The sequence below is a fragment of the Anomaloglossus baeobatrachus genome, unplaced genomic scaffold, assembly GCF_048569485.1.
Source record: "Anomaloglossus baeobatrachus isolate aAnoBae1 unplaced genomic scaffold, aAnoBae1.hap1 Scaffold_71, whole genome shotgun sequence".
Taxonomy (NCBI): domain Eukaryota; kingdom Metazoa; phylum Chordata; class Amphibia; order Anura; family Aromobatidae; genus Anomaloglossus; species Anomaloglossus baeobatrachus.
Window position 1 is genome coordinate 696,544 of NW_027445085.1, and position 17,400 is coordinate 713,943.

The 17,400-nt window shown below is 47.1% G+C and overlaps 1 pseudogene; it reads right to left on the reverse strand.

The window, feature by feature from the left end:
- Positions 1-8,191: 8,191 nt before the first annotated feature.
- LOC142287111 (U2 spliceosomal RNA) lies at positions 8,192-8,398 on the reverse strand (annotated as a pseudogene).
- Between the last annotated feature and the right edge of the window lie 9,002 nt (positions 8,399-17,400).

Below are 17,400 nucleotides of genomic sequence, written 5' to 3' on the forward strand. Positions count from 1 at the left end.
CAATGGACACTTAATGTTTTGAGGCCCTCATGCACGTCTCTATCCAGGGACAACGTGGAGCCTCCCAATTTTTGGCTGCCCTGCCTAAGGGCTATACTATAATACACCCACTTCCTGACAATGGACACTTAATGTTTTGAGGCCCTCATGCACGTCTCTATCCAGGGACAACGTGGAGCCTCCCAATTTTTGGCTGCCCTGCCAAAGGGCTATACTACAAAAGACCCACTTCCTGACAATGGACACTTAATGTTTTGAGGCCCTCATGCACGTCTCTATCCAGGGACAACGTGGAGCCTCCCAATTTTTGGCTGCCCTGCCTAAGGGCTATACTATAATACACCCACTTCCTGACAATGGACACTTAATGTTTTGAGGCCCTCATGCACGTCTCTATCCAGGGACAACGTGGAGCCTCCCAATTTTTGGCTGCCCTGCCAAAGGGCTATACTATAATACACCCACTTCCTGACAATGGACACTTAATGTTTTGAGGCCCTCATGCACGTCTCTATCCAGGGACAACGTGGAGCCTCCCAATTTTTGGCTGCCCTGCCAAAGGGCTATACTACAAAAGACCCACTTCCTTCCAATGGGCACTTCAGGTTTACAGGCCCTCATGCACGTCTCTATCCAGGGACAACGTGGAGCCTCCCAATTTTTGGCTGCCCTGCCTAAGGGCTATACTATAATACACCCACTTCCTGACAATGGACACTTAATGTTTTGAGGCCCTCATGCATGTCTCTATCCAGGGACAACGTGGAGCCTCCCAATTTTTGGCTGCCCTGCCAAAGGGCTATACTACAAAAGACCCACTTCCTTCCAATGGGCACTTCAGGTTTACAGGCCCTCATGCACGTCTCTATCCAGGGACAACGTGGAGCCTCCCAATTTTTGGCTGCCCTGCCAAAGGGCTATACTACAAAAGACCCACTTCCTTCCAATGGGCACTTCAGGTTTACAGGCCCTCATGCACGTCTCTATCCAGGGACAACGTGGAGCCTCCCAATTTTTGGCTGCCCTGCCTAAGGGCTATACTATAATACACCCACTTCCTGACACTGGACACTTAATGTTTTGAGGCCCTCATGCACGTCTCTATCCAGGGACAACGTGGAGCCTCCCAATTTTTGGCTGCCCTGCCTAAGGGCTATACTACAATAGACCCACTTCCTTACAATGGGCACTTCAGGTTTACAGGCCATCATGCACGTCTGTATGCAGGGGCATTGGTGAACCTCACAATTTTGGACTGCCCTGGCAAAGGAAAATACTACAAAGACTCAGTTCCTCAAAATGGGCACATTAGACTCAGAGGCCTTTATGTACGTCTCTTCTCAGGGACATCGGAGTGCCACACAATGTTTTACGTAAAATCTTTCATGTATTGATCTCAAAAAGTAACATACATTAGCTCTATCTCACTATTGGGTATGTGCCCTTAACATTTCCGCTATGAAAAATCATTTTGGTGTCATTTTGGAAGGTTTTCTGGTGAGTCCGTAAAAATGGCGTAAAACGTGGACAAAATTATTCACAGCTGTGACTTTTGAGTGATAAATGCTTCAAGGGGTCTTCCCCATGCTGTTGCCATGTCATTTGAGCACTCTTCGGAGACTTTTGTGCCATTTTTAGGGTTTCTACATGCTGCCGGTGGTCATTTCACAAAAATACTCGGGTCTCCCATAGGATAACATTGGGCTCGGTGCTCGGGCCGAGTACACGAGTATCTTGGGAGGCTCGGCCCGAGCTTCGAGCACCCGAGCTTTTTAGTACTCGCTCATCACTACTAATAAACCTAAAAAATAAAAATAAATTGAATAAAAATCATGAATGTTGTGTTATAACAGGAAATTCGGTGTAAGAATGAATATCCGGGATGAGAGTTCAGCGAATGAGTTATAGAAATTGTTACAAAAAGGAGTGTGTACGGTTTATGCGTAAATTTTCAGAATGCGTACATGAAAATTATATGTATGTGAGAATGTCCCCCATGCTTTGTAAAAAGTTATTTATGAAAATGTAAATAAAATATATAAAAATGCCTAATTATTTATAATTTATGAGAAAGATATATATGTATGGAAGAATGTTATAAGGTGTCCAAGAACCATAAAGAAAAAGGGTGCATATATAATGTTAGAGGTCTAGAGTTCCACCAGGCTATATCACCCCTAAAGAAATAGAAAGAAGACCTTACTACCTGTGTACCCCAAAAAAAGCTATATTTCTTAGCCAGGATTATGGTGGAGATATGCACAAGTGAAATAAGAATATAAAGTAATACAATAAGATTATAAAACCAATATGTGTGCATTCATGCACCACCCGGTACGCTACCCTTGCCAAATTGTTCACTCTAGATCCCCACACGATCCATGAAGCCGTTCCCCCGGTCACACCGCCTGCTGCCGGTTCCCACTCATCCCTGGGGGAGTTAGGCGAGTGGTATCGAGAGCTACATGTCGGCACTGATGATACCCCCATACACCACAAGGAAGGGGTATACCGGGTGGTACAGGAGTATGAGCGGGTTTTTAGCAAGCACCCTCTAGATTTTGGGCAGATTAAAGGGGTTCAACACCACATCCCTACCGGTACACACTCCCCTATTAAAGAGAGATACAGGCCTATTCCCCCTGCGCACTACCAATGCGCCAAAGACATGTTGAGGAACATGAAGGAGGCAGAGGTTATTAGGGACAGCTGTAGTCCCTGGGCCGCTCCGTTGGTGCTGGTTAAGAAGAAGGATGGCACCATGCGGATGTGAGTGGATTACCGGAAGATTAACCAGATAACGCATAAGGATGCTTACCCTCTGCCCCGCATCAAAGAGTCCCTGGCCTCGCTGAGAACCGCTAACTACTTCTCCACCCTTGACCTCACCAGCGGGTACTGGCAGGTGGCCGTGGCACCGGAGGACCGAGAGAAGACTGCCTATGGGACCGTTTTGCTGTACTTGGATGATGTGATTGTGTACTCACAGACGTATGAAGCCCACCTGGAGCACCTAGCCGAGGTGTTCGCGTCCCTTGCCAAGTATGGGATGAAGTTGAAGCCCTCAAAGTGTCATCTGCTGAAACCCAGAGTGCAGTACCTAGGACATGTGGTTGGTGCGGAAGGTGTCGCCCCCAACCCCGGCCATTCACTGAGAAGGTGCACGTCTACCAACAACGGGTGAACCTGGATCCGCTGCCCCGACAGGACTGGCAGGAAGCTCAGGACCAGGCACCTGCTGTCCGCCTGGTCAAGACTCTAGTGGAACAGGGTTCTGCTGGGATAGACCCTGCTGCCCCTGCCGAAGCCCAACGTCTGTGGCAAGAACGGACCCGGCTATACCTACACCAGGGGAAGTTGTATCGCGAGCTGATTAATCCAAAGACTCACGAGAAGATCCGCCAGCTGGTGATTCCCCAGGCTAAAGTGCCCACCGTCCTGCAAGCATACCATGATGGTGCAGTGCACTTCGGGTGGAAGAAGCTAGAGATGTTGTTAAGAGAGCGGTTCTATTGGAGTGGAATGCGGGAATCTGTGGAGGCCTGGTGCCGAGAATGTGGCCCTTGCGCATTGAGAAGGAAGGACGAGGCCAGCCAGAAGGCACCCCTACACCCGATCATTACACACCAACCGCTGGAGCTGGTTGCCCTTGACCATGTAAAGCTCACCCCCAGCCGAAGTGGGTACACCTACGCTCTGACCATCGTAGACCACTACTCGAGGTTCCTGGTGGTTGTCCCAGTTAAGGACTTAACCGGCCGCACCGCTGCTAAGGCTTTCCAGGCTTATTTCTGTTGACCGCATTGGTACCCGGAGAGGGTGCTTACCGACCAGGGTCCGGCCTTTGAAGCAGAGGTATTCCAGGAATTCTGCCAGTTGTACGGCTGCAAGAAAATCCGGACCACGCCTTACCACGCCCAAACCAATGGCATTTGTGAAAAGATGAACCACTTGGTCCTGGGCCTCCTCAAGACGTTACCACTGGAAGAGCGGAACCTGTGGCTGGAGAAGCTACCTGACCTGGTCGATATGTACAACAACATCCCTTCCAGCTCTACGAAATGCACTCCAGCATACCTGATGAGAGCTCGTCCCGGCCGGCAACCAGTGGATCTGGAAATGGGCTTGGAAGCTTCAGAAGCACTCCTGTCGACAGCTGAATGGGACACTCGGCGGAGGACACAGTACCGACAGGTCCAGGAGTATGTTGAAAAGAACTTGTGCCGGAGTCGGGGACAACAGGAGCAGTGCTTCAACAAGAAGGCGCCTGCCGGTTCCTTCCAACCTGGGGATGTAGTGCTGAAACGGAAAAGAAGGGCCCACAAGCTGGATGATCAATGGGAAAAAACCCCGTATGTAGTCCAGCCCACAGGATGGGAGAATGGGAAGGCCTACCAGATCAGCCGTGACCAGGAGGGGACTTTGGCCACGGTTTCCCGAGACCACCTGAAGAAGTGCCCACCAGCATTGAGAGTAGCGGATGAGGCTCCAGTTCCCAGTCCAGTGGAGAAGGAAAAAGAGGTAATCCACACCATGATGGGTGATTTTCCAGCAGACTGGCCTACACAGAACGGTGCGGTGATCCTTCCAGTGATACTGTTCCCACAACCCGTGGATGAAGAAATGATGGAAACGGTTAACCGCGAGCCAGTGCCCAGGGATGTACCTGTACCCAGCTCCCCTACGCCTCCGCCTGCCCCACATGATAGCAGGGAGGAGGAACTGACTGTTCCCTCTGCCCCACTGCCTGTCACCACTGACACCGGACCCCGAAGGTCCACTCGCTCCAACCTAGGTAGACCCCCACTTAGGTACAGGGAAACTACTCTTTAAAAGGGGGGGGCTTTATGTGTTGAGTGTACCAGTTTGAAAGTTTTAAATGATAAGTAAAGATGATCAACCTCTATAAATCACTTGTAAGGCTACATCTGGAATATGGGAACCAGTTTTGGGCTCCACATTTTAAAAAGGACATTCAGAAGTTAGAGTCAGTTCAAAGGTGGGCAACTAGACTACTACAAGGAATGGAAGGCCTCCCATATGATGACAAGTTGAAAAAGTTATTAAGTGATTATTGGCTGCAATGGGGCTTTCTGGCTGGTGCCAGCCTCTCTTCTTAGCACACAGGAACCACAATCCCTACACCATGCTTCAATGGATTCTCTCATCCCAGCCCAGTAAAACTACATATTTTACACAGTCATAAGCAGCCCATGGGCATTCACCTGCATTCAAACCAATAACAGCTCATAGACCAGACAATCCATCTACCACTGGACCAAAGACAGGAAGTTAAATCCACTGCCTGCGGTAACCAACTTAATCCTATAGGCTACTCACACAACAAACCCAACAGAAAGGAAAAAAACATGGCTTCGATTATCCATCCAATGAAAACGCATAACCATTGTGAGCCATTGGACAATGCAATTGGACACATGGTGACATGGTGCACGGCCCAATGAATCAAGTCTTTACTTCATATTCACGGTTTAAGCCCTTGGGTTCTAATGTGCCCAGAGTACATATCCAGAAAGATTCTCTTTCTTTGAGCTAAACACAAGTCAACAATACATTGTAAGCAGATTCTATTACCAGTCCCACACCATTTTGTGACGCATAATCACACAGTGATCCAATTAAGATTCCAAGTCATCGAACATGTCCAAGCCATACGCAGAGGAGGCAATAGAATTAGGAAGCTCAAAGAAAGGGAATCTTTCTGGATATATACTCTGGGCACATTGGAACCCAAAGGCTTAAACCATGAATATGAAGTACAGACTTGATTCATTGGGCCATGCATGGACATAATGGACATAATTCTAATAGGCAGGACAGGTAATAAGGAGCACAAGGGATATGCTAAAATGTGTTGTGTGACAAGACAGACACAGGAAAGGAGATGATAACAGGTGTAGGGACCAACAAGGTGAGACAAGGGGTATCAGGATAGGGTCAAGTAGGTATGAATGTAGTAATGGGGCAGGCATAGAGAATTGTATGCGAATGTGAATTACAATAAGTCACTAAGGAAAGGAATATGTGAGTGTGTGCCTAATGTAAACTAATATTGTACTGGCAAAATTATAGATGGAAAGGGAGAAGGGGAGAGGGGAGAGAGGAGGCTGTAATTGACTACAAGGGTATGAGTTATGAGTGATCATAGGGATAGTGCTACATAAGTGGAAATACCTATGGAGGACCGGATGTGTAAGCGCATACCTTATACAAACCTATAGAGTGCTGATGGGTGAGAGTGTGATGTTAGATATAAGACATCCTATAGTGAATAGTGAGCCGTAATCAAGTGCAACAGGGATATTTCACGTGACTATGGGAACCTGGAAGGTAAAGAAAGGGGAGAAAAAACTGTTAGACAAGGTAATCAGACAAACATGACAAATAAAAAACAAGGAAGAATGGAACTCCATACATACTGGAACCATATATAGTGTGAACACGAAAAAGAACCGGGCGTTAGAAAAAATGTGCACGGCCCAATGAATCAAGTCGGTTCTTCATATTCATGGTTTAAGCCCTTGGGTTCCAACGTGCCCAGAGTATATATCCAGAAAGATTCCCTTTCTTTGAGCTTCCTAATTCTATCGCCTCCTCTGCGTATGGCTGGGACATGTTCGATGACTTGGAATCTTAATTGGGCCACTGTGCGATTATGCGTCACAAAATGGTGTGGGACTGGTAATAGAATCTGCTTACAACGTATTGTTGACTTGTGCTTAGCACAAAGAAAGGGAATCTTTCTGGATATGTACTCTGGACACATTAGAACCCAAGGGCTTAAACCGTGAATATGAAGTACAGACTTGATTCATTGGGCCGTGCACCATGTCACCATGTGTGCAATTGCATTGTCCAATGGCTCACAATGGTTATGCGTTTTCATTGGATGGATAATCGAAGCCATGTTTTTTTCCTTTCTCTTGGGTTTGTTGTGTGAGTAGACTATAGGATTAAGTTAGTTACCGCAGGCAGTGGATTTAGCTTCCTGTCTTTGGTCCAGTGGTAGATTGATTGTTTGGTCTATGAGCTGTTATGGGTTTTAATCCAGGTGAATGCCCATGGGCTGCTTATAACTGTGTGAAATATGTAGTTTTACTGGGCTGGGATGAGAGAATCCATCGAAGCATGGTGTAGGGATTGTGGTTCCTGTGTGCTAAGAAGAAAGGCTGGCACCAGCCAGAAAGCCCCATTACAGCCAATAATCAACCGCTAGCCGCTGGAACTCGTTGCTCTAGATCATGTCAAACTCACACCAAGCAGGAATAGATACATTAGCCCACCATCGCACCCAAAGAGCAACTTCTGCTGCGCAGCTGGCTTTCTAGGCAGCAGCGCTATCGTGATGTCAGCGGGGGACATTGTGACAAGCCAGTGTTCCGTCACTTCATGTTGTGCACTGTTCAAACGGAAAATACATCAACAGGCAGACTACAGAAAAGCTTACTAACAAAGGTTAGAGAGGGGCTTTCTCAGAGGGCTTTTTACAGTTTGTCTATTCCCAATTAGCCGTTTAAGTATGCTTAATGAAAGTACTAATTCTTTCATAGGCCGCCCATTCTTAGTATTTGACGTTCCTTATATTGCGGTATCAGGCTTCGCAGCAGGTTGCAAAACATTCATCACCCATGACTGTCCCCAATTGGGCTCAGAAGCTAAATGTCTATCATGACCTCTCTTTTTGAAAGTCCAAGAGCAAGCAAACTCTTCCTCCAGGAGAGGGAGCCAACAGATCACTAAAGACATCATCATTGCTCAAAGAAAACACCGAAAAACAATGGAAGCTTTAATTGGAGTGGAATCTGATAGACAGCACCTGATGCCAAGTCTGCATCTTCTAACACCTGCAGTCACTGCAGCAGCTGAATCCAATGTGTCCAAAAGGGATCTATTCTATTCAATTGCAAATGATCTAGATAAGACTGAGAATAAGATACTGCACGGGACATAGCAGAGTTGGTCAAGTTGAGTGGAGATGAGTTTGCTATTTGGCACAGCTTTTGCATCAATAAAGCAAGTAAAAGGTGTGAAAGATAAAAAAAAGGGTGAAAGTGTGAAAAGTGAATTGGCCAAATTGAGGTGCATATAAAGTTTTTGCTTTCTTTCAATTCACTAATGGGGCTCATTTGAATCAGGTGAATTGAGTTCTGCTTTTGGAAACTGGGTTAAGAAGGGGTGCACCGGTCCTGGAGGTACTGCAATACCAGGTCAATGCGTGGAGTGGACAGAGCAAGATTTTTTCCATCTCCTTGTTCTAAAAATCCATTTCATATATGGTCCCCAGAGAGGGGACGTATCAGATATTAAACTGATAAGAACAGATTTAATTTTTTTTTTTTTCTGTTTATCAGTAGGACTTCAAAATAACAAAGGTGATCGCCTCCCGTTGCCTGGGAACCGTCCAGGCACAAGAGGGCTATGTGTCACCAGAAGGCGCACACACTTCCTGAAGGCCGGCAGACGTGCAATCCCAGGCACCTTCCAGTACCGACCAAGGTAGCGTCCTCCGAAACTACACTTGATCTTAGCCAAAAGGCCGAGAAGCTATAACCCGAATTGGTTACGGCCTTGAGTGGCACCCTGGCCTATACCGGACACATCTTAGGGAGAGGGAGACAAACCCACGCCTACAGAAGACATTTTGTCACCCAAGCCAACCCTTGAAAAGGCTGTTTTGCAGAGCAAAAACAAGAAGAATGGTGCTTTTTGCAGCCGCCGCCCACTGCAATGAATCTGAATAACTCCTCCTTTTGGACACAAGCACCTCCCCTCCCCCTTGCAGTCTTTCCAATTCATGATACAAAAAGACGGACGGACAGGACAGGACAGGACAGGCTGCCTGACTTTCCGTCACTGCCACCCTTTGCCATCCTTGTCCGTAGAAAGCCCTTTCATCATCCCCAAACCCTAATCTTTTCCCTTCCCTTCCCAGATGCGTCTCACTCCCTTTCATTAGGAAGTGAGCGCAGCCTTTTCTCCGTTCTGCACATGCGCGACGTTAAACACAAATGCGCAGGCGTGCGTTCCATTACCCTCACTGCATTCCACTCCCATACAGGAAGTGGGCGCAGCTATTACTACGGTCGCACATAAAAGAACCCACGGCCACCACTGCACATAGCTGACTCCACCACAGGACACCCACTTCTACACCAACGCAGGTAAGACAGGATCGGCACCTCTATGCTCCCGTTACAATCAGGCTCAGTCACCATGTGATAACGCTCTCAACTCTTTAGTTGCAGGCTCCCCTTGCTTCACCTCCACTGGCTGTGCTGCCATTTCCTCTCCCACCTGGAAGGTATACTTTATTCCACTATTTTCCTGTTTCTCTCTTCCCCCTTTTCCCATAACCTACTTTTATCTGCATTTGTGGGGTATCTATATGCTATTTACATCATAGTTTTATTCATTAATATGGAAGGGAAGAGTGCCCATGAGAGTGTTGAACTGCGGAGAGCAAGAAATTAAGCTGCTCCGATTTGCCACCATTGATAAGCTGTTCTCAGTAGATACACATGCTATCCAAACAGCAGCATCCACCATTGCTTCAGCCCACCCATTCAGTGACAGCTCACCAAGTCAGCCATAGGAGTGGTGTAAGGAATTACACGTAGGCACTGACTCCACACCTTCACATCACAAGAAGGGGGTCTACAGGCTAGTGCAAGAATACGAGCAAGTCTTCAGCAAACATCCGCTAGACTTTTGAAGAATAAAAGGGGTCAAACACTACATCCCCACAAGTGCACACCCACCCATCAAAGAGAGATATAAGCCAAAACTACCTGCACATTACCAGTGTACCAAGGACATGTTGAGCAACATGAAGGAGGCTGGGGTTATCCGTGACAGTTGTAGCCTCTGGGCAGCTCCGTTGGTCCTGTTAAAGAAGAAGGACAGCACCACTCCCCTGTATTGAGGAATAGCTAGCTGCATTGAGAACTGCAAATTATTTTTCTACCCTTGATCTCACTAGTCGCTATTGGCAAGTGTCCGTTGCTGAGGCAGACCGGGAGAAGACCGCCTTTGCCACCCCGATGGGTCTCTGCGAGTTCAAAAGCATGCCCTTCGAGCTGTGCAATTTGCCAGGAACCTTCCAGAGGCTGATGGAATGCTGCTTGGGACACCGAAACTTTGAAACGGTACTGCTATACCTTTATGATGTTATTGTTTATTCTAAAGCAAACAAGATTTTAGGGTGTATAAAAAGGGAGATTAGATCCGGTGATCCCAACGTATTGTTACCCCTCTATAAATCACTTGTAAGGCCACATCTGGAATATGCCCTACACTCCCATCTACACCAATACTATACAGGCACAAACTAGTATATCTGACTAAAAGCCCCCAAAATATGAAGAACGGCCTATAGTTGAGTGTGGATATAAAATCTATGTGAGCAGAGCTAGAATAGAAATCACTGATCGCATTGAAGTCATTCTGACCATAAATCACCATGATATCAAGGTGAGGAGTTGTGTGTTACTGCTGGGAGGAAAGGGTTAACAGTGGAATATTAAGGTGCATTTCTGTGTGCAGTGTTACTAGTCAATGTAACAATTCAGTATGAGCTGCTCTTGGTGCCGGGGGAGGGAGATGCTCTCCTGAGCAAGATAGATGGGGAATAAACATGATATCTATATAGTGTAAGGCAGGGGGTCTCAAACCAGGTGATCATGTCTGATCAACTGGTTACATTATGTCTGATTACCTTGTCTAACAGTTTTTTCTCCCCTTTCTTTACCTTCCAGGTTCCCATAGTCACGTGAAATATCCCTGTTGCACTTGATTACGGCTCACTATTCACTATAGGATGTCTTATATCTAACATCACACTCTCACCCATCAGCACTCTATAGGTTTGTATAAGGTATGCGCTTACACATCCGGTCCTCCATAGGTATTTCCACTTATGTAACACTATCCCTATGATCACTCATAACTCATACCCTTGTAGTCAATTACAGCCTCCTCTCTCCCCCCTCCCCTTCTCCCTTTCCATCTATAATTTTGCCAGTACAATATTAGTTTACATTAGGCACACACTCACATATTCCTTTCCTTAGTGATTTATTGTAATTCACATTCACATACAATTCTCTATGCCTGCCCCATTACTACATTCATACCTACTTGACCCTATCCTGATACCCCTTGTCTCACCTTGTTGGTCCCTACACCTGTTATCATGTCCTTTCCTGTGTCTGTCTTGTCACACAACACATTTTAGCATATAACTTGTGCTCCTTATTACCTGTCCTGCCTATTAGAATTATGTCCATTATGTCCATGCATGGCCCAATGAATCAAGTCTGTACTTCATATTCATGGTTTAAGCCTTTGGGTTCCAATGTGCCCAGAGTATATATCCAGAAAGATTCCCTTTCTTTGAGCTTCCTAATTCTATTGCCTCCTCTGCGTATGGCTTGGACATGTTCGATGACTTGGAATCTTAATTGGATCACTGTGTGATTATGCGTCACAAAATGGTGTGGGACTGGTAATAGAATCTGCTTACAATGTATTGTTGACTTGTGTTTAGCTCAAAGAAAGAGAATCTTTCTGGATATGTACTCTGGGCATATTAGAACCCAAGGGCTTAAACCGTGAATATGAAGTAAAGACTTGATTCATTGGGCCGTGCACCATGTCACCAAGTGTCCAATTGCATTGTCCAATGGCTCACAATGGTTATGCGTTTTCATTGGATGGATAATCGAAGCCATGTTTTTTTCCTTTCTGTTGGGTTTGTTGTGTGAGTAGCCTATAGGATTAAGTTGGTTACCGCAGGCAGTGGATTTAACTTCCTGTCTTTGGTCCAGTGGTAGATGGATTGTCTGGTCTATGAGCTGTTATTGGTTTGAATGCAGGTGAATGCCCATGGGCTGCTTATGACTGTGTAAAATAGTATTGATTCATGATGGATTTCAGACTACATGTAGATATCTTCAGTCTTTCTATCCACATCATTTAAATGAACATTATCCATGCAGCTTGAAATCCATCCAATAAGAGAAGCAACCTTGTACAACCAATCTGATAAGGGCACAGTATATCCTAAGGGAAGGTTATGGCTATAAAAGGGGACTTCTTGGAGTCACCAGGTTGTTGATGGATGTTGCATGATCTAGTCTAAGCTCTTAGGAGCTGGCTAGGGGATCAGAACCAGGATGCCTTGTGGACTCGGTCTAGGGACTTTGGCTTCAACTAGAGGATCACTTGGCTACATGGCTTCAATCTAGGGGCTCCAATTCCGATTGGAGATCATAACCGCAATCTAGGGATTTCGACTCCGGCTGCCAGGATTATACCATATCATCATACCAGAGACTACTTAAGGAAGAAACCCAGGTTGGACAATTTTGTCACCTGGCTACAGACTTTGCAGACCTCAGCCAGCTTCCTAAATCTGGCGCTATTCTATTGTCGGTGGGTGCCCGACAAATTACACAGCTATGTAAAATTTTGGTTTATGAAACTTCAAATCCAGTGACTGATTATTATGTTTTCTAATGTCCTGATTTAAAAAAAAAAATAAATATTTTTTTTTAACCATCAAATATTGATTTTGTACAATCCATGTGTGAAGTTACATACAAGTGACATGAACAAGAAAAATACTTATTGTAACCAAAAATATTCACAATTTTATATATAAAATACATTTATTTATTGTACAGTCATTCTGCAACTTTATTAGAAATTTATTCTTGCACTTTTTCCTTTTCTCTAGATCCCCCTTTTCTCTTATAGAAGGCCTGTGGATCTTCTCTGTGAAGCATCCGGCAATCATGTTCACGTTTCATTTACTTTGGTATCGTCGTTCCATCTCCTTGATATTCCGATGAAAACCTTCTTGTTCTTCCCACCAGCACCAAGGTTTTCAGACAAGTAGTCCAAATAGGAATGTAAAAAATGTAACTTCAAATTCATTAGACAACCCAAGGCTTTGAAACGTTTCAGCATGTTCTCCACGATGGACTTAAATTTTGATTCTTTGTTGTTACCTAGAAACGTATTTATTGCTTCTTTCAAAGAGTCCCAAGCCCTTTTTTCAACAGTTTTCATTATTGTTTAAAACACGTCATCCTTCATTCATGGGTTTCTGAATATCCGAACCCACAAAAATGCTTTTGTGCTGCCCCTGTGCCAGCAGCCGCCGTTGGTCGGATCCAGACCTTCTAAGAGAGTGGCTCGACCCGGGGGTCTCGCGGACATGTCGAATAAAAGGAGGAATGTAGATGTATGGGCTAGGCCGTATTAAGTTTGTGACGCCACCAACGGTGTGTGGTGAGGTGGGACACCACCGCTGCCGTTATGGGATACCCGGGAGAGATGTAGTGGCAGCTGGATGTTAACCCCTCCGTGTGTAGGGATGATTGCCCCGGGGCCCAGTGTCTTTGTGCAGGGTATGGTGATGGCAAGGGCCGGCGCGCCTGAGCAAGCAGGGGGATGTTTGGTTACTCACAGTAAATGAATCACACGAGTCTTTCGGTAAACCAAAGGTGCTGGTGGCCTGCCGCCCCGGCCGGTTGCATTCAGGTCCCCCACCCAGGCTGGTGGTCGCTGTCCTTTACTCTGCACTTGTTTTTGTGTATGGTGGACTGCCTGGTCTGGAACTCAGGAGTCCGCTCCCGGCTGGATATGGCCTAAGGAGCCGTGCCCGCAGGCGCTGGCCCGTGGGATCTAAGGGCCCTGGCGGTGGCCTTATCCCTATCAGTGGGCTGTTGTCTTCTTTGAGGGACTTTAGGTGGGATAGGACCTATAATCCTGCCCTCAATCATTTAATTAGCTAGGCCGCTGTTTTCGGTCCTGGCTTCAGGGTCCTAGGTGACTAGGGTTTCAGGTCGGCTGTGTGTTTCCTAAGTGAGGAAAGGTGTTGTGCGGGGGCCTATCTGTAACTACCTGGTTTTGCCAGGGCATCACACCTTCCTTCAGACTTGATTCTGACAGTCCCTGAAACTTGGTACACAGGTACTTAAACATCTCTCCTTCTTTCAGTAGCGCTTTCACAAACAGCTTCATCAGTCCAAGCTTACAGTGGAGTGGTGGCAAGAGAACTTTAGGTGGGATCAACTAAGCTTTATGCAACAATGTTCTTGAGTCCCGGTTACAAAGATGTTCTTGTTGGCCAATTTTTTTTGCTCCAGTGAAGAGTCCTAACCTGGCTTTCCAATTCACACAAAAAGCATGTGTTCTGCCTTCTTTTACGTAATGCTGTGAATCTCTAGCATACAGCTAAACCCTAGTTCACATTTCAAATAAACAGACTGTGGAGTTCAATAGCCTTGATTTATTAGCTGGTAACGTGAACTTGATTGCAGTATACATGGAATATACAGTGAATATAGGAATATCCAAGATGCAGTTGAAGACAGAATACGGTATATCCAAGATACTGTTTTATACGGGTAAAAACTATAACAAGAAAATGATTACAGTCAGTACAGTGTTAATACAGAGTTAACATAGCATAACAGTACATGAGATGCAGTTCTTACGAGAATGTAGGTGAAAGGTCACTGCATCTGCAATACATAGAAATCTTATCTAGACAAACAAGACAGGGATGACACTAAAGGTGTAGAAGTACAATGTACAATGCATTTACTACACTCTTCCATCTAGGATTCTATCACTAACACATGTAATTTGCTTTGCTCACCGGATTACACTAGGCAGGGGTGAATGTACAGAGAGGTAAGTCGGCATGTCCTTTCCTGACAAATCCAAAGAGAAAATGGCTGCAGGCTTCTTCTCAGCTCAGGGAGGCATTCCTTACCCAGAATACATTTAGCTTAAAGGGAAACTCAGCAATTCAAAAGAATAACAATGACCTCTAGGGGTTGTAACAGAAATTTTAATGAATGACTATTAGCAGGCTGCCATGAGGCAGAACAGCATGGGTATTTAATATATCCTCCTTGCTTCCCAAGAAGCAATGAGAACATTTTTAGACCACCACATATTGACCATCCATGCTCCTTGTAGTTAAGTTTCTTGAGAATAAAGTCTAAATTCTCACAGCTTTCTTCCAAGTGCATAGCATGTGTGACGCCCTGGACTAGCCAGGTAGTCACAAACACAAAATCACACACACCCCCTCCCCTGGATAGTCTACATCAGTCACACAAAATCCTTGTTGCCTCCTCCAGGGTCTGATGTCCACACCAGGTGGGGCGGAGCCAGGCGGTTGGCCCCACCCACCGAGGAGTTCACAGGCCTGGAGGCGGGAAAAAGCAGTTAGTTTAGTTTTGTAGTGGAAAGTGAGAGGACAGAAACTGTTAGTGTCTGGGTAGGAGCCCAGGCACTGTCAGCAAGGTCGGCAGACGGTGGTGGCCGTCTGCAGGAGGTGGTACAAGTCAGCTGAACCGTAGGACCGGGGACGGGCGGTGACCCGAAGGGAACTGAACCGGTGAGCGGATCTGTACCAAGCACAAAGGCAGGGCCATTGGACCCTGACCAGGCTAGGAGCCGCCGACAATGGTCAAATCCGAGAGTGACCGGAATCCCAGGGGTTCCCTAACACCCAAGACCCGACAGAAGGCAACCGTCCACACCGTGAGGATAAAAAGCCACCGCCATAGGCTAGAGATCCAAGGGCCAGCGCCTGCGGGCAAACGGGCTCCCTCGGTACGTACACCCCAGCCATCCAGCCTCCCCGTACCGCCACCGGGCCCCGGGATCACCAACCCCTACCCACGGAGGGGGAACCAACATCCTAGCTGCTCCCTGCCATCGCTCCCGGGATCCCCGTCACCAGCAGTGGTGGTGCCCATTATCACCACGACCTGTGGGTGACGTCACTAACTATCTCCCCAAACAAACCACCCCCTTTTCACTCGTGGGCGAGGAGCGCTGCTCGAGTCCCCGGATCTGGCCCTCCGCTCGAGCCACCGAGCAGCAGCAGCAGCAGAAGTCCCCGAACCCGAGCGTAGCGTGCGTGGCCCCTCTGCCCGCGACACATGCCCTACACACACTGAAGAATACTTACTGCCATTGAGCAGTAGCACAGCTTTCAGACTTTTTGGATGAAACAATGACGTGTCTCCACTCGCTCACATTGTACTTAATGTTACATTTTCCATCAGCACAGGAACATCGCTTGAATACACTAGAGCACCATCTTCAGAAAAGTATGGAGGGAATCTTTTCAGAATTCTAACCTTTTGGAAACCTATTGTCACGCTCTCCGGGTCCCCTGCTCTGCCCCCCGGCTCACCTGCCACGCTCCCCGGCTTCCCTGCTTCGCTCCCCGGCTCCTCTGGCAGACATCCCCCGCTCCACGGTCTCCAGCCTCCACCACCTGCGGTCCCCAGGCGGCCCGGTCCCCACTCCCGGCGCCCGTCGGCAGCCCTGCTCCAGGCCGGCTCCCCTGCTTCCTATACACCGCTCCCTGCCCTGGCTTCTGGCACCCGGGCCTCGCGCATGCGCATTAGGGCGCGCGCGCGGTCATTGACCCTCTCTTAAAGGGCCAGCGTCCACTGACAGGAAATTGAACACACAGGTACAGGGTATAAAGGGGTTTAATGTCCAAGTGGGCGGGGCCTGTTCTTCGTGTTTCCCAAGCTAGGAGTCAGGTCTCCTTGTGTCTCTGTGATATACTTACCTATCTCTCTTCTAGAGCCGCTCCTGCCTCGCCATCCGGTCCTGCCGATTCCCGAACCCCGAACGCTGACTATCTGCCATCCCGTCAGTCCGTACCATCTCTGATCCCTGTGGTGACCCGTCCTCTCGCTCCATCGGTTCCGGACTCTGCCTGACATCTCGGCCTCCGAACCTGAGCTCCGTCACCCGGACTACCATCAGTGACTCCGTGGTCCCAGGGACTTCTCCATTCCACTCTTTTGCACGGACTGTCCTGCTACCCGTAGTGCTCCGGCTACCGGACCCCTTGCCTTCATTAAGGTGTTCGGCCCAGTGGATCCACCTCCTGGGTCTGCCCGTCCACCTGGCCCTAACACCTATAGAATCAGTGTTTGTGAAAAAACTGTACGTGATGATATTTTTTCAATATTTTTACTGAGTCCAATGATCAAAAGTATGAAAAAAATCACATCTTTCAAAAATTTTTACCCTTGGAAACCTGTGTTATTATTACTATGCACGAGCCCTAAATTGTCTGAAAAACAACAAATATGCTGGTTGGATAGACCTTGACCCAACAATTCAACGGCCACAATTAAGGAGAAAAGTGCTAAGAGAGTTAAATTTGCCCCTGAAATAACCCATGATACGGGCCAAGGAGGGACACACCATTTTGATCCGAAAATAGCCCAACACCATGAGAGACGGGCAAATCCGTGAAAAGACAAAGTTCCAAGCTACAACTGACGCAGGATCTACAGCACATACGCCCATTGTAATTGTTCATGA